The following is a 25,078-nucleotide window of genomic DNA, read 5'->3' on the forward strand; positions in this document are numbered from 1 at the left end:
GACTTCCTGATGTTCAACACAGTATTTTTAGTCTAAGAAATACCTCTCCTTAATCACTGAAGCAGCAGAGCTTCTGTTCAGACTCAAGCACACCAATTTTAGCAGCATCAAGTTGCGGAACTTTCAGGATTGGCTCTCAAAGTTATAAGCAACAATTTAAACTGTAACAGTGAAAAGCTCTTAGCACTGCAGATTTACCCTGTCAGTTCTCTGGTATTTTCAAATGTTCATCCAGACTGTGTTCAGTGGCAGCAGAGTGCCTCCATAAAACATACAAATAGTTTTCTTTTTCGTCAAAAATCCCCCATGTACCTAAGAGAACAAAACCACCACACTCCAACTTGCAAAGACTATACGGTTGCACGGCCAGCCAAGCACTGATCCAAACCTTCAGATTACAGGAAGGAGAGCCGAAATGTTATAATCAGAGGCCTCAAAATAAGAACAAAGTCACCCTCCTAATCAAGAGGGGCTGCAGTTGTGAACTGGAGTAAATTAGGCTCAACCCTCAGTTAGGTATGCTGCATTAACTGCATACCTGACCCACCACTAGGAATGACGAGAAAGCCAGGGTTATTCCCCCACTGGAATAAGAAAATAAATAGATCAAGAAGGCGACACTTCTATAACAGGTATTATTAGGATTAGTTCAGTTCTGGAAATGAGGCATCGGGGTTTGATAGCTTCTCTCAGCTGATCGCTCCCCGGTGCCGTGTGCAGGCTCCCCCTGGAGCGCTGCTTCCCGAAGTGCAGGAGCGCTGCGAGCCCTGCCTAGTGCTTAATAAGCCCTCACCAAGGCTAATGAGCAGAGAACAGGACGGTTGGCACCAGCTTTGCCACAGCAACAAAAAGAAATCTCTCTTCTCATCCACCTAACCTTTTGGAGTTCCCCTCCTCCAACCCTGGTAGGCTGAGGTGTTGCTTTGAGCATCACAAGTGTGTTCAGCACAAATAATGGGGATGTCAAGAAGAAGAAAGCAATATATGAAAATATTAAAGACACATTTTAGTAATGGATTAAGATAACTATCACTTCAGTTTTCTCTTCCTACAATGGGTTCCCTTTAGCCAAGCCTTACGCAGCACAGTCTCATTTATTTTTTTATCTCTGCAGGACATTATTTTTCCTACCTAAAATTGTCAGTAAACTGTCTACCATCCAATTAAAAATTACAATTTTCTCCTCTCAGAATTATACTCAAATCCAAATATTGCATTTTGCTAGGAGTTGCACCTCTTGCAAGGTATTGCTCACATCTCAAAGTGTGCAGCTCTCCTGCTACCAGATCTTTTGGGCTGAAGTGCCTTCCTTCCCTTAAAACTTTGTTCAAAGGTCTGGGAGCTGTTGATGAAACCAGCTACCTCTCCTAAATGACGTCAAACCATGCAGAATCTCTGTCCCTGAAGTTCCACTCAGGTTCTCTCCTCCTGAAAGGCAAACTTGGCTGCTTTCAAAAGCCCTTCTCCATTGCACAGCTCTGCCAGATGATCCCTGAATCCTCATTTCCTCCAACAGCAGAAGCAGCTACAGCAGACAGAGGTGAGTCTGACCAGCCAATTCCCTTGCAGTTTCCATGCAGCTGCACAAAAAATGCTCTACTGTTAAAAATACTACAGTTTTACTTCTAGGCAATATCCGAGGAGGGTAATACTGGACTTAATGCTGACAGGAACTACAGCTGAAATAGTGTGTTTAAATCCCGAAGGAGGAGAGGATTTCTCATGTACCCTTATCTGTTAATCACAGTCCTAATTAGTGGCTTTTAGCACCTCCTGCTGCACTGCTCCCTGTCCCGGAGAGGCCTTTGGGAGTAAGAAATCCGCAGCTGGAAGGGGATGCTGGAGCAGTCATTCCTTCCACTAGCTCAACTGAATTGCACAGAAGAAAAAGTTAAAATAAATGCAGTCTGACACTTTCCTTCAGCTTCCCCATGCCATGGGATTTATCTGCGTGTCACAGTGGGTATGCTTTAGAGACGTCCCAGCAGTGTGCTTCCACTACCAGTTACACTGTCCAAGAACTGCAGTAATATACTGATCACAGGGTATTTTTTTATGGTCAGATGTGACTGTTTTAAAACTTGATACCATCAACAAAGAATAAAGCAGGCTTCTGGCTCCACCATCCCCCAGGCTCCACTCCCAAAAGCAGTAACTTTTGGAAAAGGCAATGAAATAAATTTCTCTTGCCCCAGAAGAGCCTTATATCTACCCTTAATACCAACCCCAACAGCAACAGTTCAAGAACATTCAGAGTTGTGCAGTGTCACCCATAGCCTCAGCAAAGGTGAGTTTGCATGTGCAACACCAATAGATTGTCTCTCTTTTACTGACGACCCTTCCCCCAAGTGACAGAACAATAATTTAAAATAACATAACTCTCAATAAACAGAATTACTGCAGAAAGTAAAAAAAAAGTTCCCATTGTTCAGAAAGAACTGATAATAACAAGAGATGCTATTAAGCACAAATTTTCTTACTGGAGTAGATGTGACTCAATCTAAAGGAATATTTCACATTGAATAAATTTTTCTTTTAAGCGAAGTAGTCTGAAATCTGTGCAAGCCTAGAGAAAGAGAAAAAACCCCACAACAGAACACCTAGCATACAAAAAGTTTTTGAAATTATATCCCTGACAGAGCTCTGAAAGGAAACAGTCATAAATGTAACCAGTCTTGTCTTTCTGTTAACAATGGTGGAACATATCTTTGTGCTTACTGGTAATAATATTTTTCTCATTTGTACTCATTTAGTGTCAGAGTGACATATCCCTACTCAATATTAAATTGGCATTATTCTTAAAAGCAGTAGCGTGGGAGTCAAGGAGTCCTTTTTATCAGCCTGGTAGCAGGTTTTAATTTCCAAAGTCCAAAATGTCTTGTGAACCTATAGTATTGGAGGGATAATTCTGAGTTCATTCACCAGCTTGGCATATTCCAGAGACAGAATTTGGGTAAATTCCTCAGCTGAATACGTCTAAATTCCTCAGATGTACAATGAAACACATGAAGTGTCATGGGTTTACAACAAAGGAGAGTTTGACCCATGTTACATGACCTGCCTACAGAAATAAACTCAGTCATCAGAGGAGATGATACAGATCTCAGCAGCTCCTTGGCTCAGCTCACTTTGTCCACAGTGAGGTTTTTTGAGATGCTGGCTGAGGTTTGGTTTGAGCAGAGACACATTTTTCTCCCCTGTGTAGCCGTTGTTACATTCCTCATTGTCCCCGCTGAGACAGGGCTGTGCAGACCTAAATGGCACAACTTCATATCTCTGTTTGCGAAGTTGCTTTCACCTTTACTCAAAAGTATCCATATTTGGCAACGTTCTAGATCAGCAAGTAGCTGAAATGCTAAAAGCCAGAGTCTAGAGCTTGATACAATCCAGAAGAATAATATGCAGGACAAAACAGAAGGGATTGAGCTGGCTACATGTCGTGGTGTCCCATTGCCCTGCTCTGTTCACAGTGACAATTCACCCAGAGATGTGTTTATCACCATGGCAGGATTTCACAGTAAACAGAGGCTGCTGGTTAACAGGCTGGGCTCTGGGATTTGTATTTCACAGGCAGTATAAAAAACACTCTGAGAATCAAACAGAACATTTTCCAAAATGCCCCATTAAAAGAGGAATTGGAGGGGCTAATGGATACTTTTCAAATATTTACAACTAGAAAAGAGTTGAAATTTTATTATTAGATGAAACTTCTGTTGTAGATTTGTACTTTGTGTTGTTCCTGACATATATGACCTAATAATACTTCTAATTTTTATTGTTACAATATTTTTATTGTTACTATAAAACACAGAAATATATTCAGATTTAATATTTTATTTTTTAAAAATCAACAGTGATAGCTGCTTTTTCATCCTGGTTGAACTTTTCTGCATCACAATACCTCCTGTTGTAATGAAGCAGTCTGGAATTTTGAACAAGTAAGGATGATAAAGACCTAGTATGCTAATTAGAGGAGCAGATGTTTTCAATAAATTTGTGTTAGCCTGAAATTATTTTTTGACGGATATGAGTGTGCACTTTGCTGTTTGGCCAATCAATAAGAGTTTGATTTCAGCAGGATTTTTTCCCCTCCGGATTTACTTTGTGTTATTTCATTTTTTTTCTTTTAAAGTCAAAGAGATTACTTCTTTCCCTAGATAAAAACAGGCTGGTCTACTGCTTCCTGTTATAAACTCTTCTACCTAGCAATTTAGTACCACGCATACATCCCTCACCTGAATTATTGGAAGATTTAAAAAAAGTTGTAATAATTTTCAAGTATAAAATAAAGATAAATTTTTTTTCTGGTTAAAAATAAACCAATTGCTGTAATTATGTGACACTCAGCTATCACCATCATCTAGAAAAAAAGCTTGAAAAATAGCAGGCCAATACTTGGGTTACTAAAATCTGAGATGCTTTTAATGAAGCTCCAAGCTTTTGTAATTATTTTTTATTTGTTTCTTTGGTAGAAATTTGCCTGGATGAGGAGAGAGGAGGAAGAACCACCTGGATGCTTCCTGCTGGTACAGAGAAAACCAGGCTCTGCTGCTCAGAAGATAAAAGGTAAATCAGGGCCACAGAGAAGGCAGAAGGAACAGAAAAGGAACTTATTCCTGGAAAAGATCCTGCTCCTGGTGATTGTATGGGATGAGTGAAGCACTGACTGCTCCAGTCCTTATTGCCCCATGACTTCAGAAGTTGTCACTCTGCCTGAAAAGATTTTCACAATGCGTTCACAATGATGGCAAAGCCTCATCAGGAGGATTCCTTAATTGCTGCTCTGAGGAGTCTGCTGCCAGAGGGAGCTTGGTGGTTTGCAGCTCCAGGCAGCCCTCAGAGGAAGCGTGGCTCCAGCCTTGGCTAGGCAAAACTGGGGATCAGTTGTTTTATATACCATAATGATCCAACAAAACACTTTGAGGGGTCTGGTCCTTTCCTTCCTACCTGGCCGTTTAGACCAGGGGCCTAATTTTCAGAACCAACTGATATTGTGATTTTCATGGAAGTCATTAGGAGCACTCTAAACTTCAAAACATCAGACATCCCTCAGCATTCCAAGAAAACATCTCTTAATCCAAAACCATGGAAACATGCTGCAGCTGCTGCTCAATGTTGAAGGAGTAATGAGGAGCTTTCTAACTCTGGAGTGTTTGCAGGGCTCCTTCAGCTCTGCCCCTGGGCAGTGAATGGGAGCTTGGTTCACTGTACCCCTCACCAACCCACGTTAGAAAATCAAACATCCCCTATCCAAGGAGATTTTCTTACCTGGCCTGTGCTGGGTTACTCTGGAGATGAGAATGGAATAGCTGTACCAACTTCTCTTGCTAACCCTGGGTCACTGAGAACTGAAGACAAGAGATGAGGACCACCAATATTTCATTTAAGAAGCCTTTGCTTTTAAGAGCCTTCTGCTCTGTAGCCTTTGCCTTCTTAGTCTTGCGTAGCTGTCAAGCTGCTGCAAGGCAAAATTTTGCATATAAATCAATGCTGCAGGGTGATTTTCCCAGAATAATTATGGCTTGTATCCAAATCCCATTTACTTCCTCCCCAAAGAGACAAGAACAAAAGACAGTATTTGGATATGGGGGGGAAATAAAGATAATAATTTCGGGATTTAAATAAATGAAGATCTGCTGATAATGGGATTTGCAGAGTAAATTAACCTGCATGCAACCTCCACACCACCAGAACTGTGCTGCTACCAGTCCCTGATAACACCACCCCAGGGAAATCCCCTGGTAATGGAGTCACTGTTGTTTGCTTCAGGTAATGCTCCATGGAGTCAAAATTTGCCAGTTGCTCTGAGCAACTGGGTGTAGAGAGATCACTTCTCTGTCCTAATTTGATGATGTGAATTTCTTAAAGAGGAAAATTAGTTTTTACATTTTGTCGTTATTTTTATTGCCAATTTTCCTAATGAATTACAAAGATCAAGAACTATGCTGAAAGCCAACTCTCACAGAGTAAGGGAGAGAAAAAAAAACAGCTCAGTAAAATCTGATTTTCCTCATCATTGGCTCTTTCATATCCCAATAATCCATTTTTGGGACAGATTCTAATCTCAGGCGCAGTGTGGGCATCCCGGCATACCTAAGAAAAATCTGTTCCTGTGCATCATGCGTGATATTGGAATCTGGCCCTTCCACTGGAGATGGAACATTTGCATAAAGTTCTTATGACTTTTTATAATAGCCGTATTTTCTAATATTTGCAACTGTGCACATTTTAGCCTGGATTGCCTTTCATTCCACAGATGGTGCTTATGAAAAGCCCTCACATTTGGCAACTACAAAAATGAATTTGTCTGAGACTGCAAATGTACAAATTCACCACAGAGCCCTCTGAACACAGTCCCTTTTCTGAGAACTTGGGTCTTGCCTTCGTCCCTCCTCCTGTAGTGAAGTCAACTGGCGATGTCAGAAAGCAAGTCAAACCTAAGAGCTGCCAATTACTGTGCTTTTACCCTGATTTATTTCTCAAGTTTAAGAGTGAATGAACTTTCTGAATGTATTCAGGAAACGCTCTAGGCATACACTGAACTTCATATACAGAATTAGCCCCAGGGAGATCAGTCACATCTCTAATTACTTGGATGGATCAAAACCATTTTGTTCAGATTTTTCCCCCACAATCAAGTCTGTACATGAGCACGAGGCATAATACAGTCTGTAGGCAGTGGACATTTTGACCCCGGGCCTTCAGCTGCTGTTCCATGGATGCTGATGAAGAGGGTCAATTTTGCCTGTCCCTCCTTGCCCTGTGCCCCCCAGCAGGGCACGGGGGGCCCTGGCAGGAGGGGCTGGTGGGCAAACACACACTGAGTACCTCAGGATGATGGGTGCTCTTCACCAGTGTATTTCCTTAAATGTCTTTAAAACAATTTTAAACAGCACAGTTAATTTTTAGTTCAGAAAGACATATTCTGTTGTTTGCCAATTTCTCTTAAAACATGCCAGTTACCTCCATTTCAGTCTCAAACACCAATCACTTTGTTTTCCAAGGGCTGCTCAATCTAATCCCAGTACATGTTATTTTTTATTAAATCCAGATAGAAAGCACTCCTTCCTTCTTACTTTTTAAAATTATCCATAATTCCTTAGTCACAGTGTTTCTCTAATGCAGACCTCCAGTTTAACATCAGCTTGTTCATGGCTGCAGAGGCTCTAGAAATATGCTATGGCCTTTCTTCCTTTCCATGCATCCAAGATCAGTGCAACTTTCTGCATTATTTTATGGTCATACAATTTGGAAATGTTAAGTGCTAGATAAATGTGTATTATTATTTTGCCTCACTGTGAAGTTCACAGCACTCTCATTTTGATTTTTCACCTGCTATTGACTAAACTGTCATCCTATACTGGCCTTAAGATTTACACTTCTCTTTGCATAATAGTTTTCAGAGCTTCAGATCCAGCTTCACAACATCTTTAATTTTTAGTAGAAATCCAGCTGCAGGTTTTAGGGTGCTTGCTGGTGTTTTTAATAATATAGTAATTACTTTTTTCATTTGCTGCATTTTCCACCCAAATTTCTCTGAGAGGCAAAATACAAATCATTCCAACAAGGGCATTAATATTCTGGTGTGTTTTCCTGACTTATCTTTCAAGTCTGTGGTCTAACTTTGGACTATTTATTTGAGAAAAATATAGAGATGAAAGGCTGAGTTCCAAACTCGCACTGGTGTAAATCTGCACAACTCACTTGGAAGCGGCGACATTCTGCTGATCTCAATTAAATCTGCAGCAGGGGATGATTTGGCCTAAACAAGTTAATCCTTCTGCTTGCCTTCAGTACACACCTATATAAAGAGAAAAGAAGCTAAAGTCTTCTCTAGTTTTTCAGTAGATACCTGAATGCTCCCAATAACTGCCAGCAAATTGCAACCATCTCTTATGTTTCTGCTACAACTCTAGTGACTCCTGACTTTAGGAATGCCTCGTTTGCCTTCATTCAGCCATGGAAAAGGCCCTCAACACTGACCTTTTGTACTGCAGTATTTCTGTCCTGCTAACTCAACATCCCTTTGCACCTTCACATCACCTCCAGCCTTGCTTGAGGCTCACTCCCCTTTTTCCAAAGGCTGTTCTCATCAAGGACAGTAAATGCCTTCAAATCTCCAACAAAACTAATTTGTCTCACTAAATCAGGACACAGTATTTGGTCTAATTTACATCCTGTGAAACCCTAGTGCCTTTAGTAAGTGGCACAGGATGTAAATCAACCCACGATGTAGCTCACAAACAAGTTTTTCACTAAATGCCAATAAAGTCGGCTTTTCCCGATTAAATGCAACTCTTTCCCTCTGATATTATGTCTTTTCTTAAAGAATATTCTTCAGATGTTCAGTTCCTCTAGCTCCTCAGTATTTTTCCTCTGAAAATACAGCTTTATGTTCTTAACAACAATACTACAATTCACTGTTTCCCAACACCCTTCTCATCTTCTTTCCCCTTATCTCTACAATAATTTTCATGCTATTGAAAGCTTTATTTGCCATCCTGCCTTCTTGTGCTATTACACATCAGAGCCTTCTCAACAGCTGCTTTGATACACTGTACATCTAAACCACTTTGCTTGTTAAGGAAACAATAATTAAGGGCAGTTGGTTTGTTTTCAAGTACACAAAAAATCCCACATTAAAGAAATTCAGCTGAGGGATTCATCTGGCTATATCCATCCTCCTCACCCTAGCTTCCTTGAAACAAAATCATCCACATACAATGGATGTTCCAAAAAAATAGGCCTATCCTATAAACCAGACCCAAAATATAACCTTGTGATGGCAGTGCTTTAAGTACTGCACGAGTTAACCATAAGAGAGTGCTCAGTCAGAAAGGCATTCCCTGTATCCCTGAGGTTTTCCATGCATCCAGGCAGCAGTTCTCAGCTCACATACAGTGGGGAGAATTTAAATCAGGAGCCTTTGCAGCCATGTCTGTGCAAGGTGGCAGCAGCCTAAAGCTGTACAGGAAGATGCATTTTGCAGCATTACTGTGAACAGTGTTTTAAATCAGGCTGTAAACACTCACTGAGAGGGACCATATTTTACTCTGGTCCTAAGTAACAGGTAAGGAACAAGAGAATTTTGACTGTACCTAGACTGGGTGAGTAGTCCACATAACACTGATAAATGTTGTTCCAACGTTCTGCTTTAAATAACTGCCTCCTGAAAGAGTAAAGTTCTTCTGTCTAGATGAAAACTCTAATTTTTCTATCTGGGCAGAAAACCAAATCAAATAGCAGTGAAGATTACAAGGCAGAAAAGAGGGGAAAAGGAAAAAAAACAATAGTAGCATATCTACTTTTTCTGAAGTCTGGGGAAAAAATAAAAAATAAAAATCTTTCTAAACACATTCAGAGCATTGGAAGCCCAGAAAAATCAGATCCTGTTATAACCACAAGCCAACATCCACGTTTGTGTTCATCCCTACCTGTATATTTGAACAAAAATCAGACTGTGCTCTGGAGTATCCAGCTTTCCTCCCATGATCCCCCCCCCACCCCCCAGAAGAAGAAACTCTTTCAGGACAGGTTCATTGTATTCCTGAAAACTACAAGTCCATTAGCCCGTTTCTCTGAGAGAAACATTTTCTTTAATATTCTGTATTTCATTCATCTATTTGTAATTAGGAGTGAGCTCACATTTACATTAAAGGAATTCAATGACTGATGAATGACAAAAATGCATTTCTTGTCAAGTAACCTATTGCAGTTGTGCCAGCAGTGCTGGTAGTGATGTGTTTGCACAACCTCCTCTGCTATGACATGAGGTAGGATGCTGTCTGAAGTCATTCACATCGTGGCTGTTCTCTTGGGATTCCTCAGTAAATTCTTATGGATGCAATATCTTTTGGGAACATATAAAATAAAGCTTCCTAAAAGGATCCTGTCATTGTACATTTATTGGCTGAAGTTGCCAGGACTATGCAGGGATATGGCACAATCCTAATTCTTCCATAAGGATGTGGGCTGTGTGTGCCCCTTGCTGCCCATTTCATCTACCAGTGAAATGAGAAGAGTACTCCTGAAGAGCACAGTTTAAATAAGGCCAGGAGGTCAGCTTTCTCCAGGATGCTTTAGTGAAATGGACTGTAAAAAACTCCTGCTGTGTGTGAGAGCAAGAAGAAAGGGTATTATAATAGACACATTCAATACAAGGTAGAACCAGAATTTTAAACACAGGCTGATGATTTGATTTCTCCATTGGAATTCAGCATAACTGCAACTTAACATGTGTAGCAGAACAATTGCTAGAGCTTTTTTCCTGTCCCGTAAAGAGTAAATAGGTTCTTAACAAGTCTCCCTCCAGAAGTTAAGAAAAGGAAAGTGTTTCTATAAACACAGCAGTCTCAGAACTGTGAACAGTTGAGCAGTTCACATGGTGAGGGTGGCACCAACTCGAGTCCCAGCACCTCCACTTCTCCATTTGGCAGTTCTGCGATGCCCTGTTTGTGACATTTTATCCCAGAGTAGGTATCAGACCTGCTAGTGCAGTCCCACACCGTATTAATAGTTATGTATAACAGGGGACTTTCCCTCTCTCCTGTGTCTCCATCAGCACACAACTGTGTAATTTTCTTTTTCCATGAAGATTTCAGTGTCTGTGCAGAAGCCACAACAGCAAAGAGTAAATACACAATACCCAGAGCAGCTGGGATGTGGGAGACCAGGACTAAGGACATTTTTCTGACTAATTCAGATGGTACATTTCAGTCCTCTGCTTTTTTGGAGGATTCTCTCATGCCAGCTTGTTCCTCTATTCTTAAGGAGCACAGAAAAAGGTCATCTACATCCAACTCTGATATTACCCTAAATTCCATGTCAGAAGTTTTGTCTCTTGCAAAATCCTGAAGAAGGAATACTTGATCGTAAACAAACAGTTCCAACAGGTTGGATAATTTTTTTTTTTTGTGCTAAAAATAGATTTGGAAGAAATCCCAAACTACTTGAGATTATTTCTGAGTTTAATAGACTGATGGCATGGAAAAAAAATAGCACTAAATTACATACTGAAGTATACGTACATTACAAAGTGTTTTAAAGCAGAGGTAGAAGGGCAGCCCCTTGTCTGTCAACTAAGCTCTTGTTTTATTAGAGTCAAGATATTTTTGTATGCAGTGTAACAATTCTTCATAGTCCTTTCAAGATAGATCAGTGTCTAATAGTTACAGTTTCATCAGCAGCAATATGTGGCTGATAGTTGAATCATTTATCCTTTAGAAATTTTAGAAATTGGAGTGTTTTTTCCTCATTGGATGGGAGGGGCACAATAACAGACTTTCAGACAAACAGGAAACATTTGCTCAAAACTTAGATCTTTGTTCTCTCCCCGTTACAGGGAATGCTCTCTCCTGGCTTTCCCAAGATTTCTCTGGCTGGCTGTGCTGGCAGGAGCCCAGCTACTGTATCAGAACATTGAGAAGACAGAAATGACGGCAGTTAGACAGGGAGGGGTGCTTCAAAAGCACTTCCATGACATCTCCATCTGTGTAGGACACCTGCAAGATGATTAGGATGAGCTGGAGTTTTGGGCTCCAGCTGGACTCTTTGAGGCTACTGGATGTCCAAACAGAAAGATCTGTACAAACAAAAAAATCCACTCAACACCTCAATAGCTGCATTTGCCTCGACCACCTGGTCATGGTAAACCATCTCTTTGTGAGCTCCAGCCTCAAAGTCGACGGATTAATACTTGGGAATGAAGCCACAGTTGACTGAAGTAGTCCAATTATTATGAGAAGCAGCAGCCCATCTGCTCACTAACAGGGGCCATGGAAACACATCACTTTGCATACCTCACTGCCTCCCAGGGAAATCAGTATCTCTGTCCTGATAATCAGAGCCTTGCAATCTGCTGGAGTGCTTGTGAAAGAAAAGAGCACAAGCAATGGCAGCAAGATCATTATAGTATTTCCACAAAACTGAAACGGGCTCCATGGAGAAGGATAATCTTTCCATTTCCGATACACACAGAAGTACCTCTGCTAGAGTAGCACAGCTCCTAACAGAGGCAGTGGAGCCTGGGTGAGAGCATCAGCTGTTTAGCCGTACTGTGCAGGCTGCCAAGTACAGGTCATCCCGCTTTCCAGAGTTCACTAAATGCAAGACAGAAAGGAGTATAGTTGTTCTATATAGAAGGCCTTCTAAATCCAGGTCTCCAGGGGAACCTGAACAGTAACCAGGTTCACAGGCCACTCGTCTTCAGATAAAGGGAGTGCAATAATCTCACACCTCAAAATAAAAAAGAGAAATATGGTCATAAAAGAGTCAGGGCAGTTCAGAACATCATTGCTTTCCTCGTCAGCCAAATACCCCAGGTATGTAAATGGCTACAGCACACATATAATTCTGTTTTTAGCCTGTATACAGTGGTAGAGTTTGGGTTTTTTCAGCCACTGCTGTATTGTATTGATGTTTTACTGATGACATGGCTCTGCTGTCTTGGTCAGACCAAAGGTCCATGGAACACTGCACGTAATCTCTGACAATGGTTTAGGAGAAGAAGATAAAACCACTGCAATCTTATTTCATCTTTACTCTAGCAAACCCTTCAAACTATCTGAGCCACACGTGGTATCTTTATTTTTTACAGCCTCTTACAGCATTTTCTTTCATTAACTTGCCTTTGTAATACTGTGTTTAATCCACCTATATTTTTGGTATCCACAACGTTTTTGAGCAGCAAGTCAACTTAATTATGGGTCTGGGGAAAAAAAAGACCATTGCTTTTTGGTTTTAAAATCCACTTCCAAATATTATCCCCTCTGGGAGAAACATTTACTAATCCTTCCCTACTCACCATCTATTTTCTTATTATTATTTTAAAGGCTCACTATTTCATACCACTTCAGTTATCTCTCCTCCAAGATGAAGTCTTCTTGTCTACTTTGTCATTCCTTGTATGGAACAGCTTCAAAAATGCAATAAGCCTTGTATGGTTCCTCATCTATCTTTTTGAGAGGGGAGAGGCAGCGGAACTGTATCTAACAGCCAAGATGAAGACACAGAGCACCAGACTGATACAGTCACAGAATTATCCAAAATAGCTCAGAATAAGCACCAGTTCAATGCCCTTCATGTTACATGTACAGATTAGGACTGGTTTCTCCAATGTACAGTGATTTGCAATATCAACACTGGGTTTCATATATCATCGGATCCCTTAATCACTCTTTATTTTGAGATCCCAGTACACCTTTTCACAGCCACTTCCATTTTTACTACCACAAATAATGTCATATATTCAGCAAATGCTTCCTCTCTCCTATTACACTTTCCTGAGATTATTTAAGAATAGGTGATGAGATTTTGCTGGTAAATGTTTGTGGTCTCCCTCCGCAGTGAAAACTAACTATTTATTCCCTTTTTTGTTTTATATCTTTTATCAGCCTACAAGTCATGTCTTCTTTTTATCCTTTGACTGTTTTTTTCTTCTAGAAGGTCTCAGTGAAAGACCTCATTTGAACTTTTTGGAAATCCAAACACAGTTTTATGCCTTAAGGCATTTTCTAACCATTTGTGGATTTAGCCACCAGGTTTTCTCTTAGATAACTGCACATTAGACTTATGTATAAGCTACAGGTTGAAAACACTGACTGTGGACATATTTTATATATCTAATTTTCATCACTGGCAGCAGTTATTTTTATTGAAAAATAATCTGCATTGCAGCCCAATAATATCAGGAGTTTCAAACTTCTTTTTAAAGAGGAGCATGATGAGACTTCCTTAGCATGACATACATTTACCTACAATGTCAATTAAGACCTGATGGGATGCTGGAACAGAGAATAATTTATTTCCTTGAACTCTTACAGAGAAACCCTTCCCCAACTAAGATCAGTTTTCCTTCATTCTTTTTCCTCCCTCACAACAAATACCCTTTAAACCTTCCCACAACAGGAAAGACAATACAGAAATTAAACGGTAGCCACAGATTCTGGGAACTCTCCAAGCCAGAGCTCCTTTCACAAGAAAGGAAAATTAAACAATAATACAGGGAAATGCGAGACAAAAAATATCCTCAAACTCTCTGGAATAACAAAGTATTTTCCACTTAAAAAACAAGGAAGACAAACTGTGCACAGCCTTGAGAGAAAGCAAAAAACCTACAGGAGCAAAATATATAAGATATGGCAGTCTGCCAAGGAATCAGGACTGGACAGCAACACAAGATGGAAATACTATCTAAAACACTCCCATGGCCAATATGAACTGGTTTCTAGACATAGATAAGAGAGCTGGAGTATTAACTCTGGCAACACTTCCTTGCTTTGTCATGCCAACAGTATAATGGAAAATGAAACACTGATTGATGGAACTGCACATGACTTGCCATGAGATATGAACTGTATTACTTACAGAATCTTGAATGGATTCTCAGTAGCTCTGCTTTGCAACTAGCTAGTGTTTCATTTTTAACCACTTCAGAACTGCAGTGTGCAGATGCAAGTGGCTCTTACGGCCCTGCTTTGCTGCATTTTTTGCTTCAGACGCTGCTGTGCCGTGGCACAACGTTCATCTAGGGCACTGCAACCAAACCAGCAAAATTCCCATGCTACAAAGCCCACCTCCAGCTTTAATTGTGTAAATGCTGAAAACACTAAATCCACATCCCACTCTCCACAGCAGTCCTACAGGGCAGGCAGATCTTATTGAGCTGGGCTGCAAGTGGGTCCACAGCCAGGGCCCAGTAAAATGTTGCAGATCCTCATTTTGTTATGGTGAGTGGTGTCCTCAAGTGTCTTTTGGAATTACAGGACAGCACTTTCTCTGGACAAAACCTGCAGTTGCTCTGACACTTGCTGCCAAGGCTGTGAAAGGCAGCAAGTAATTGCTGCTAAAATGCACAGATCCCAAGAAGTCTGCTGAGTAACTGTGCTGCTTAAAGCCATTGATTATGTACGGTTTCCCTGGTATTATCCAAGTCTACCAAGCGAGTTGGCAGAACCCAACACATTTTTGATATTAAAATGATAGGAAACTACTTAAATATCGATGCAGCCATTATGAAAACATCTTTTTGGCATTTGCTTCCAATTAACGCTTGTGCTTTAGCACAATCAGTTTTGCTCATTATATTCACACATTATGGCTGTGTGAACGGCCAAACATGATTATGGAAATGTTGGCTCACATTCCATGAAATGGGTATTTGTAAGGAGGCTGTCAATTGGAAAGATTTGGAAATCTATCAGGAGTTCAAGTACATTTTAAAAGGACATCTGTGTACAAGAGGCAATCAAAGTCAATGGTGTTATGGAGCAGGCGGGCTGGGTAAGGCAGCAGAGGTGCAGTTGGGGAGCACTGTGCTGCAGTAACAGATCTGCTTCAGCTGTGCAGTGCCACTGCCAGCCTGGCTGGACACTTGGGAAGGAAGTGACAACTACAAGCTCAAAGCTAAAACCATGAGGTTGCATCACAATCAGCTGGATGTCAACGGGACTAATTTGCCTCCAGAAGCCAAAGGGCTGAATGCAAGACCTGTTATTAAAGAGTGTTTGCAGCACAAAACCAAAGGCTTTCCTGGCACAGACGCAACCAAAATCCCAGCCGTGTCTATCATCCAAGTGGTTTGCTTTAGAAATGAATTCCATAAATTTTCAAACAGCTGCACATGACTTAGCTTTGCAAATCTGTTAAGGCAAATAAAGCATGAACACTGTCTGTCTACTCATCTAGTTGGACTTCATTTTTTTAAGCTGTCTGCTGGATTTATTTGTATTGCTGCATTTGACTTGTCGTGCAAAGGAATTGTTCTTGTTAAAAGGGTGGGTTACAAATACTTCCCTGTGAAAGGATGGAAGGCTTGGTTCAAGCTTTCTGACACATTTTAGCCAGTGTTCATCTCTGGTGACCAGCAGCATCCTTTAAACTGCAATCCCAGCTTATTTACACATGCCGAGCTGCCCACTAGAACCAGGCTTGTGTTGTGCTCAACCTGTGTCAAGGCAGGGAATATTGCCTGTAAGGTTGTGACCAACCACGAGCAGAAAAAAATAGGGAGAAAACAAACCTATTTTAAGTTTGTTGGGCTTTTTTTTTTCTTTTTGGTGACTTTTTAAAAATTATTTTTCACTCCTAGCTTGCAAAAATAATACCTGAAATTTGACTCTAAACGTCTGGAGATTTGTGACTATCTAGAAACAGGCAATGAAATCCAACCACAAAAAATTTAAAGCTATTTTTGCCATGTTGAAAAGTGCAACTATTTCTAACACCCATTTAAAACAGATGAAGTATTGCAATTTGAAAATGAGCAATTACTGCAGTGAAAACCAAAGGTAAAATCCAATAAATACTTATAGGAGATGTTACAGGGCCTCAGGGCAGCCATTTTTGTACACAATGGTTGATGCTTTTCATTATTTCTTATAAGACAAAAATTCTACATTCACAATTTAGATTACAAATTATAACGTCTGTGAGAGCAGACGTTGTTCTGAAATGCCTAAAGAAAGCATAAGTTAAATTCAAAAGAACAGAAATAGGAAATAAGACTGATTTGTCTATCCAATCCAAGTGTTCCCCTCAGACTTGAAACATCTGAGGGGAACAGGGGTACTACTTCCAGGCATATTGAGCAGATATTATTTTAGAAACACTTATACAACTGTATGTGCCCTGGCTTTCTGCTCAATGTTTAACACACACACACAAAAGAAGCAAACACAAAACCCCAGTGTGGCCTTTGACAGACTAGTAGAAACAAGCAAAGAATGACTGTATAAACACAGAGGCCATGTTTGCAAAAACTCATTAATGCCAAATTAAAGTGAGAAACATGAGAAGGCCCGTACTTGTTCCAGCCAGCAACAAAAGTGAGGGTTTATCACCAAACAGTATTTTGTGCAAATCAAACTGGTTTCTTTCCACTCACAAACTCCTACTGAACCAACCACCGGGCTGTTCCCAGGATATTTTTGGTTGACTGAATGTCAGAAATTACTTTTTTAGTGGGACAGTGACAGATTAGGAGAGGCAGATGTTCAACCTTGAGTATTCAAATAGGTGTCCCTGTAAGCTGTTTCCTGACATATTTCTATGACCTACAATCCACTTGGGCAAGCACGAGGCCACACAGGTGGCAAACCTCACCAATGATCCCAGACTGAACTGTATTTTAATGAATTATGTTCTGCATGATTTTATCATTGCTCATCAAGACCAAAGTTACTAATTCCAAAAATAGAAAGTTGATGCTTTCTGTCTGATAGTTGCAAACCTCCTGTTCTGGACAATGACTTTGGGACTCTCGAATTAATCCCTCTTCCGTGCTTGTTACTTCCAGGAGAGTGACCCTCAATACAAATATACTGAAATGCAAGCAATAACCACCACTTAACACACCCAAGTACTGTTTTGCCTCATCAGATTGTTGTATCCAGAATCACATGGCTTATGCAACCAGGAGGGTTTCAGAAAGAAGCTGTTTAACACCACAATTTACTTAAGAGTAAACATAGGAGAGCCGCTTGTTGATGTGCCCTTCTAGGTAAAAGGCAAATTACTGGAGACCAATGAATATCAAGAATATATTAAACACATCAGTGTTTGTGGAGAGGTCTGATTCTGCCATAAGAATTAGCAATGCTTCCTGGAAACTGAATTTAGCAGATACATGTTTTTAGCCCACAAAACTACTGCTAGAAATAGTGGGAAAAAAGCTTGCTGTTGTGGTCAATCTGAGCTCCAACAAGGAAATAAGGGGCAGCCCATTAGCAAGCACTGACAGGATGGATTGAGAAAGGCAGCCCACCCAAGCAGGAAGTTAAAAAATCCAACAAGGTGAAGAATATACTGCGCTGCTCAACAGAGGCATCAACCAGCTGCTCCCTGGGGGGCTTATGTGTATGTCAGCACAATACAGACCCTTTCCAGCAGCCAACACTTAAAGGTCAACAGGCCCTGTTGGCTACAAGGGTCCTGAACTCCAGCTGGAAATGAGGTCCATAAGAAATCGTCCTCACGAGAGGTAAATACACTCTTGGGTCATGAACCTCAGTTACAAGTTGCAGGCTCCAGTGTTGGGTAATTCACCTCCCAGGAACACAGCCAAGGTTTGTGTAAAGTTGCTGAAACAGGAAAGTGGAAGAATGCTGATGGGTGCAGAAAAGCTCCCTGGGGAAGTTAAAAGAATTTATATAAAGGATAGGATGGAAGCTTGAGATAATCAAATAGGAAACAGCAAAGAAAAGCAACAGCTCTACATAAAAGAAATAGTTGTACAGAGAAAAAAAAATAAAAGCAACTTATCCACATTTTCCTGCAGCCATCTAAGCAATAAGATAGGGAACCTGACTGCCTGCCTGACTTGCTGCCCTGCACACTTTTAACTGAGAATATCAAATATGAGCATAATAAGCACTAGGCATCCTAGTGGAAAGAAAACAATCAGAGACCCGGGAACAAGAAAATCAAAGCATATATAAAAGATGGAGTAAGCTGTACCAAACAGTAAATAGAATCATATGTTAAAGAGTAGTTTAAAACTAATTGGCCAAGCCCTCTGGACAGTTTACTCAGATGTGATCCCACAGAACCGATATTCTGGGTGATGAAATGAAGCATTGAAATGAAATACTATTACTATTATATTTCAACTGTGGAACAACGTAGGGATGGGAAAACTTCACTTATGCTCAGTGGAAAGTATAAACATACTGGGATACATTAGCAGGAATCAGTATTTCATGGGCAGCCAGGAAATTCAGAGAGGAGGAAGCAACTCTTGGCTTTGTTGGAAGCACTGCACTGGATCAGATTTTGTTTGTTTGTTTGTTTTTGTTTTTGTGTTGGTTTTTTGTTTGTTTGTTTGTTTTGTTTTGTTTTGTTTTTGTTTTTTTGTTGTTTTGTGTTTTTTTGTTTTTTGTTTTTATGGTTTTGTTTCTATTTTTTTTTGCACATATTTTGGGGGGAGGAGACTGGAAAGATTCCTATTCTGGAATCTCTCTCAAATAAAATAAATAAAAATATCTCAAATAAAAATTAATGACAGAGACACCCAAAAAGGTTTTCTAATGAACAAATGATCAGTAACAAACCACCAGAACCACATGAGAACTGCCTATAACATAAAGAAACTCAAGATTTAACTACCAATGGCGCTATTTAACTTCTGGCTTAAATTTGCTCTGTTACCAGAGGTGTTCTGGGCAAACACGGAGCAGAAAGCCAAGCAAACTGGTGGAAACTGTTTTAAAAAATAGAATGAGTGCCTTCATAGACAAATATAATTATTGGTAAAGAGAGAAACAGATTTTGTGAAGGAAGTCTTGCCTCATTACATATCAAAATATTTTCTAGAGGCAGCAGTAGGTATACTAACAACAAAAATCCAGGCTATATATATATAGACTCAAAGGCATCTGACAAATCCTAAGCCAAAAGATCTTAAGGAAACAGCTGGTATAGAGCAAGAAAGTTTTCAAAAGGATATGTTTAAAAAGCAGCAAAGAGAAGTACATCTTTAAAGAACAAGGAGGTGATAAAGGTGACAGATGTGATTTAATAGGCAAAATACATAAGCAGGGAAACAGAGACAGAGAGGTGGCATGGTTTGTTCTTGCCACCCTCAGGGTCCCAGTGACCTCTGTCCTCACTGGTCCGGTACCCAGTGCACAGGGCATGCTCCCAGCAGGAAACAGAGACATCTCACAGATGCCTCCCTTTCATCTCCAAAGGCAAAATCTCTATATATGGAAGGTGGCCTTTATCAAAGGTGTTTTTCTGACAAAAGGCAAAGATTTAAATACCTGATGACTAGTGGTAAAACAAACTTTGGAAATTGATTTTTTTCACCACAATGACTTTTTAGGTATTTTCCATTTAAAAGACTTGGGCTGAGGAGTCTGAAATACTAAAGGAAAAGTGGGTTTATATTCCGGTTCAAATGTGATCTCAGTTTTGTTCCTATGCACTTCTACTAAAGTCAAGAAGAAAGGCACTCCATCCAAAAAAGAGATGCTCTAGATTTAGGCCTGAATGACCTTTCGGTTTTTCCACAGCTAATATTCACACCAGGGAGATTAAAGTGGGGAAAACTATCCCTTTTTGACTCTTCTTATTGACTCTGCAACTCCCTCTCCACCCCAGTCAGCCTTTCTTTCATTACCGAAACTGTGCCTTGTGTATCTGTTGGATTTCAAAATTTGGATATGAGAAAAAGAAAACTCCTAAAAGAAAACTCCTTAAACAAAAGCCTTGGGCTGACAGAGACTGAGAAAAAACCTCCATCTAGAGTATAACTTGGATTTTCCCCTGATGTCATCTCTGTGAAAACCCCGAATTCTGTAAGTCAGGTTTTTCCCTTATGTCATCCCCTGAAATCCCCTATTTGTAATAAATTGTAATAGCTACAACCCCCTGTTGAATATGTAGATCCTAAACCCTTTAAATATGAACTTGTAAATCCAATAAAGCATTCCAGCTTCTTGCCTCCCTGGGATCGTCTTAGCTTTATTGACCTCCGCATATCTCCAGATGTGAGCTGCCCTGGGAACTGCTGGACCAGACTTCCACTTCTTCAGTGCCCTGGCAGTGCTCAGAGCACTGAGCAGCAGCTGAGTCGGTGCAGGGGAGGGCAGAGCACGGCGACCTTGCCCCCTCCTGATGCCTTTGCTGGCCATGTGCTGCAACCAGGCTGGGCCAGACGGCAGAGGGACAGTTGGTGTCGTTCCTTGGGATCTCCTCTGCTATAAAACTCAGCTTCGTAGCTACAGCACTGGGAATACACGAGGTTATATTGTCCCAACACCCTTGCCAAACTGGCAAAATTAATTCTAGCACTTTTTGCTGAAAAGTCTTAAGCTGTCTCTTCTGAAAAATGTTCATGTTGATATCAGGTCAAATATCGGGGGGGGGACCTAAAAGGAGAATGGTGCTTCCTAGTGCTACTGCTGTAAAACCAGGAACTGCTTCCAATTCCTCCTGCAGACCAGTATGATCCAAGCTCAAGCAGCTATTTAACTGCTCCTGCTCTGCACAGTGGCCACACTGAGGGAAAACATGAAGAACTGCAGCAGAGGACTGTTATTTTCCATTGAATGGCATGAGAGTTTATCTGAAACAATAGGGTGGATTCCTCATATAAAGTGATAGGTTTTCCATTATGAAAATAACAGGAGATAAACCCCCAAATCCCTATTTTATATAAAAATGTTAGAAGAATTTCAATACGGAATATAGAACATTGAAACTGAGTTCAGTTCTGTTTCAGAAAGAAAGTTCAACCTGCATAAAAAAAAATTTATATTCCCCTCTGACTTTTCCTTGAAACACTCTCTATATGTGAGAACAAAATTTAAAAAAATATTTTCATACATTATGGGAACCAGTACAGTGGGATCTCTCTACTGCTATTTGTAGAATTATCCTAGGAATTCAGATAATTTATTTTTATCATGTTCTTTGACCCTCAAAATGTTATTAAATTTTAAGAAAATATGCTTTCTGAGAATGAAAAGCAGATGTGTGTCAGTCAACATTTCACATACCTTATGGAATTTGCTTGCCTGAATTTCTAGTCATGCAAGTCCATTGGTTGGTCCAATGGAAAAACACAAAGCTGTAGGAAGACAAACAGAAGAGCTCATGCACTGTTATCATGGAATTTGCATTTTAAGACTATTCAGAAGATACTGACGAACAACAAATAAAAATATATCCATTCCAAAGAAATTTTCATGTAGTTCTCCCAGTGCAAAACTGTTCTATCTCTGTATGAAATGACAACAGAATTAAAAAAAAAAAAAGTAGAAATCAAGAACTTCTGTATAAGTATAAAGGAAAATGATAAGAAAGTACTTGGTCTACAAACGAAGACAAGAAACTGAATTTACTGTGTGCATTTTGTCCAGTTCAGGCCTATCAATATTTTTTTCACGTTAGCAGATTAGATATAACACATTACCATTTAAAATAGAATGAAACCATGTGTCTATTCCTTCTTGCTATTCATACCACCTATGTTTTTATTGATGTACAATAAAAATCAAGTACATATTATTTTAATTTGGCACTGGCTGCAAAGATGTTTACAGATCATACCAACCAGACCAATGAAATAAAACAAAAATCAGAAGTTATTTTAAGAAATATAAGATACACTCCTCAGATTAATAAAGCAGTGTGTTCTATCTCATTTCTTTCTTCAAGTTTTAAACATAGGAAAGTTAATTATGAGAAGAAGTGTAAGAAAGTAATTAGATTATAATGTAATTATATTTAGGGAAAATAAATCTTTATAAAAATCCTAGAGGCTACAGAAAGGCCCCAGGAGATGTGAGCGGAGCTGTTAGGAGGCCTTAACTATAATGTCAATTTATTTGCGTCCAGCTGTGCTTATTGAACAATGATTAGAAAGGAAAATTGCCTACAAGATATTTACCGGGTATGTAAATCAATACTCTTCCCTCCCAGGAAGCCAGAAGTCTGCTGGCCATAAACCAGCAGATTCAAGGGATCCTGAACACGGCTCTGGGAAGAGGGAGTTCCTGTGTTAGCTACAGGAGCACTCCAACCAGTGCACGTGTAACAACCATGGGAATTTTCCACGGGTACGCACTTCAGTGCACGACTGCCAGGAAGAAAAAAAATTCTCCAGTTTTGGCTAAAAGCAACAAAAATGTGTAAAGACAGCACACGCTACCCTGGAAGGGAGACGAAGGAAAGGTCCTCCTAGGATTTCAGCTATTTGACTGACTGCAGCAGCTGGAACCCGAAACAGAGGGGGACCTGATTGCAGCCCCGAGGCTGCTGGGGGTGTGCCACACACAGGAGCTGTGGTAAAAGTCTGCACAAATTGCAGCTGGACAGAAGTTTAATTCACATGCAACTTAACTTACACTGGTGGTAAGTTATCCAAGAGGACGAAACTACAGAACCTCCCAATACATTTTCCTCAATATATTCTTGTACCAGGTACCTGAAATGACACATCTCTAGTTGCATATTGGCTGTTCAGGAGCCTGGCTGCTGTAATCCCCTCCAAGGCTGCTTTATCGTGGGGAAAAAAGCCTTGCAATACACTCTCCACAGCACTACTCACATCTTGCAAGAGTGACAGAGTGGTAAAGACAATGGTTTCTCACTGAAATACTGTTTTGTTGGATTTAGAATATTTTGTATGACAATCCAGTCTCACTGGACAGGGTAATTAATTTAAGCTATTCATAATGTCACTTGAATCTGAGCTCTGAATGTAGGGCTTGAAATCCCTCTCTTGAGTTTCTCCAAACTTGGAGCACCTGTTCAAGGCACTCTTGCTCTCAAAGAGTTTGGAGAAAAAACCGTGATGTGGATGATTCATTCAGTGACAGCAATGAAGCCCTTCCTGTGAGTTCTTCAGCATTAGGCTTTTTTTTTTTTTTTTAAATTTTTCAAATTATTCTCTTATGAGGAAGAAGTGCCCTGGAGAAAAGCATTTGAAGATCTTAACTGCTACAGCCTTAGTAAAGCTTAATTCAATCCAATGCTGTTAACACTACTGGCATTAACAAAGAAAAATACACGGCTGCAGCTAGATATGCCATTTGGGAACTGTCTGCTGTAAAAGTTTCAGCCTAGTGAAATAAAAAGGCTGATCTGAGGGGCCCTAAAAGAGATAGAGACACAGTCCAGAGGGAGTTATGAGTTAATGAAAGTTCTGACAGTTTTTATGAGACTCCCTGAAATACCAGAACTTTTGTCAAATATTTCTCTGTTGCCATCCATATTCTACTGGATGAATTTACCAAAGCTGAAGAATTTCTCTAAAGAATTAGCAAAAAATAATGACAACTGGGATAGCATTACAACCTGGGCTTTTCCAAATGAAAACATTGAATATAAAGAAATACTTTTTGTCACGTGAGGCTACAGAAATAGTGGAAACCCCAAATCTACAGGTGTTTAAAAACTGGTAATGGATTGTAGTGATAATATCCACCTAAGTAGAAAACAAGTCATGATATTCATGGATCAACTCTTACATTGCCTCAGACAAAAAGAGGGGCGTATGTACGAAGTAGGTGTGCGTTTATTTGAAGATTAAGGGAGGGAGTTTATAGCTATGCAAATCAAACTACAAGACAGAAGGAATTCAATTTATGCAACAGCAATAACAGCAATAACAGCTGTATCAATGGTTGATTTTTAGTCATGGTGTCTGAACTCCTTCTATCACTCTCAGTTAGGAACATTCTGCCAGTCCTTGAATTACCTGACCATTAATCCTGCCTTCCCTGATGTGTTACCACATCACAAATAATGTCACTGAGCAGAGCTTTTTCACCCCAAGCTCTTAACACTCCTCTGTAATTTCCATTTTACAGAGAGGAGGAACAGAGAAGTGATTTGTTTATGGAATCAACTACACTGAATTCGGCCTCCTAAAACCCTTTGAATACACAGCCTGCCTGAGCAAAGAGTCAGGATGCAGCTTGAAACTTGAGAGGAATGTGCCATTTCCTGCTAGCAGGGAGATGAAGTATTCCCCTCTGCTGCCCTGGCAGGTCCCGTTCGGCAAATGAGCACATGTCCATGTGCAGAAGAGCAGAGAATCAGACATGCAGACACCACACTGCTGCACTGGACTTTCAGCAACCTTTTCAGTCTGCCTGCTTTCCCCCAAATTGTTCAATCCTCTCCAAAGCAGATCTTGTAGGGTGGGTATATAACAAAGCACTACAAGGGACAAAGGCCAGCACAGGGTGAAGCCTTGCAGAGCTGGTTTCTCTGAGAGAAGAAAGCAGCACAACCACCAGCTTTAACAAATTCCACTGTGCTTACCTTGTGAATGTTTCTGTTTGACTGGATTGCTTATGGATTAAGAAGAAATTACCCTAACTCTGTTATTTCTAATAATCATAATTCCATCGCTATTCTTATATAACCTATACAATCCTTAAAGTTTCTATAAACATGACAGTTCCTCATTAAATGTTTTGTATTCTGAGCCTGGTAAATTATCTGGATGACATTCAAGTTTGGACTGTCTTTTTCTGTAATTGAGTCTGATTGCTCTCACTCATGAGCATGTTCACACCATTTTATTTTTACTGGGTAACTGAATGATTAAGTTCTAAGACATACAGGA

At 40.1% G+C, this 25,078-nt stretch overlaps 1 long non-coding RNA gene across 3 annotated transcripts in view; it reads right to left on the reverse strand.

The window, feature by feature from the left end:
• Positions 1–538: 538 nt before the first annotated feature.
• Positions 539–25,078, reverse strand: part of LOC113972758 — a 136,352-nt gene continuing 111,812 nt past the window's right edge. For all 3 annotated transcript variants that reach the window (XR_003535995.1, XR_003535994.1, XR_003535993.1), the window contains 3 exons: positions 21,498–21,568; positions 5,269–5,458; positions 539–584 (listed from right to left, as the gene is read on the reverse strand). This is a non-coding gene — a long non-coding RNA (uncharacterized LOC113972758). The remainder of the gene's footprint in view (positions 585–5,268; positions 5,459–21,497; positions 21,569–25,078) is intronic.

Source organism: Neopelma chrysocephalum, unplaced genomic scaffold (assembly GCF_003984885.1).
Source record: "Neopelma chrysocephalum unplaced genomic scaffold, ASM398488v2 Primary Assembly neopelma1_96, whole genome shotgun sequence".
Lineage (NCBI taxonomy): Eukaryota > Metazoa > Chordata > Aves > Passeriformes > Pipridae > Neopelma > Neopelma chrysocephalum.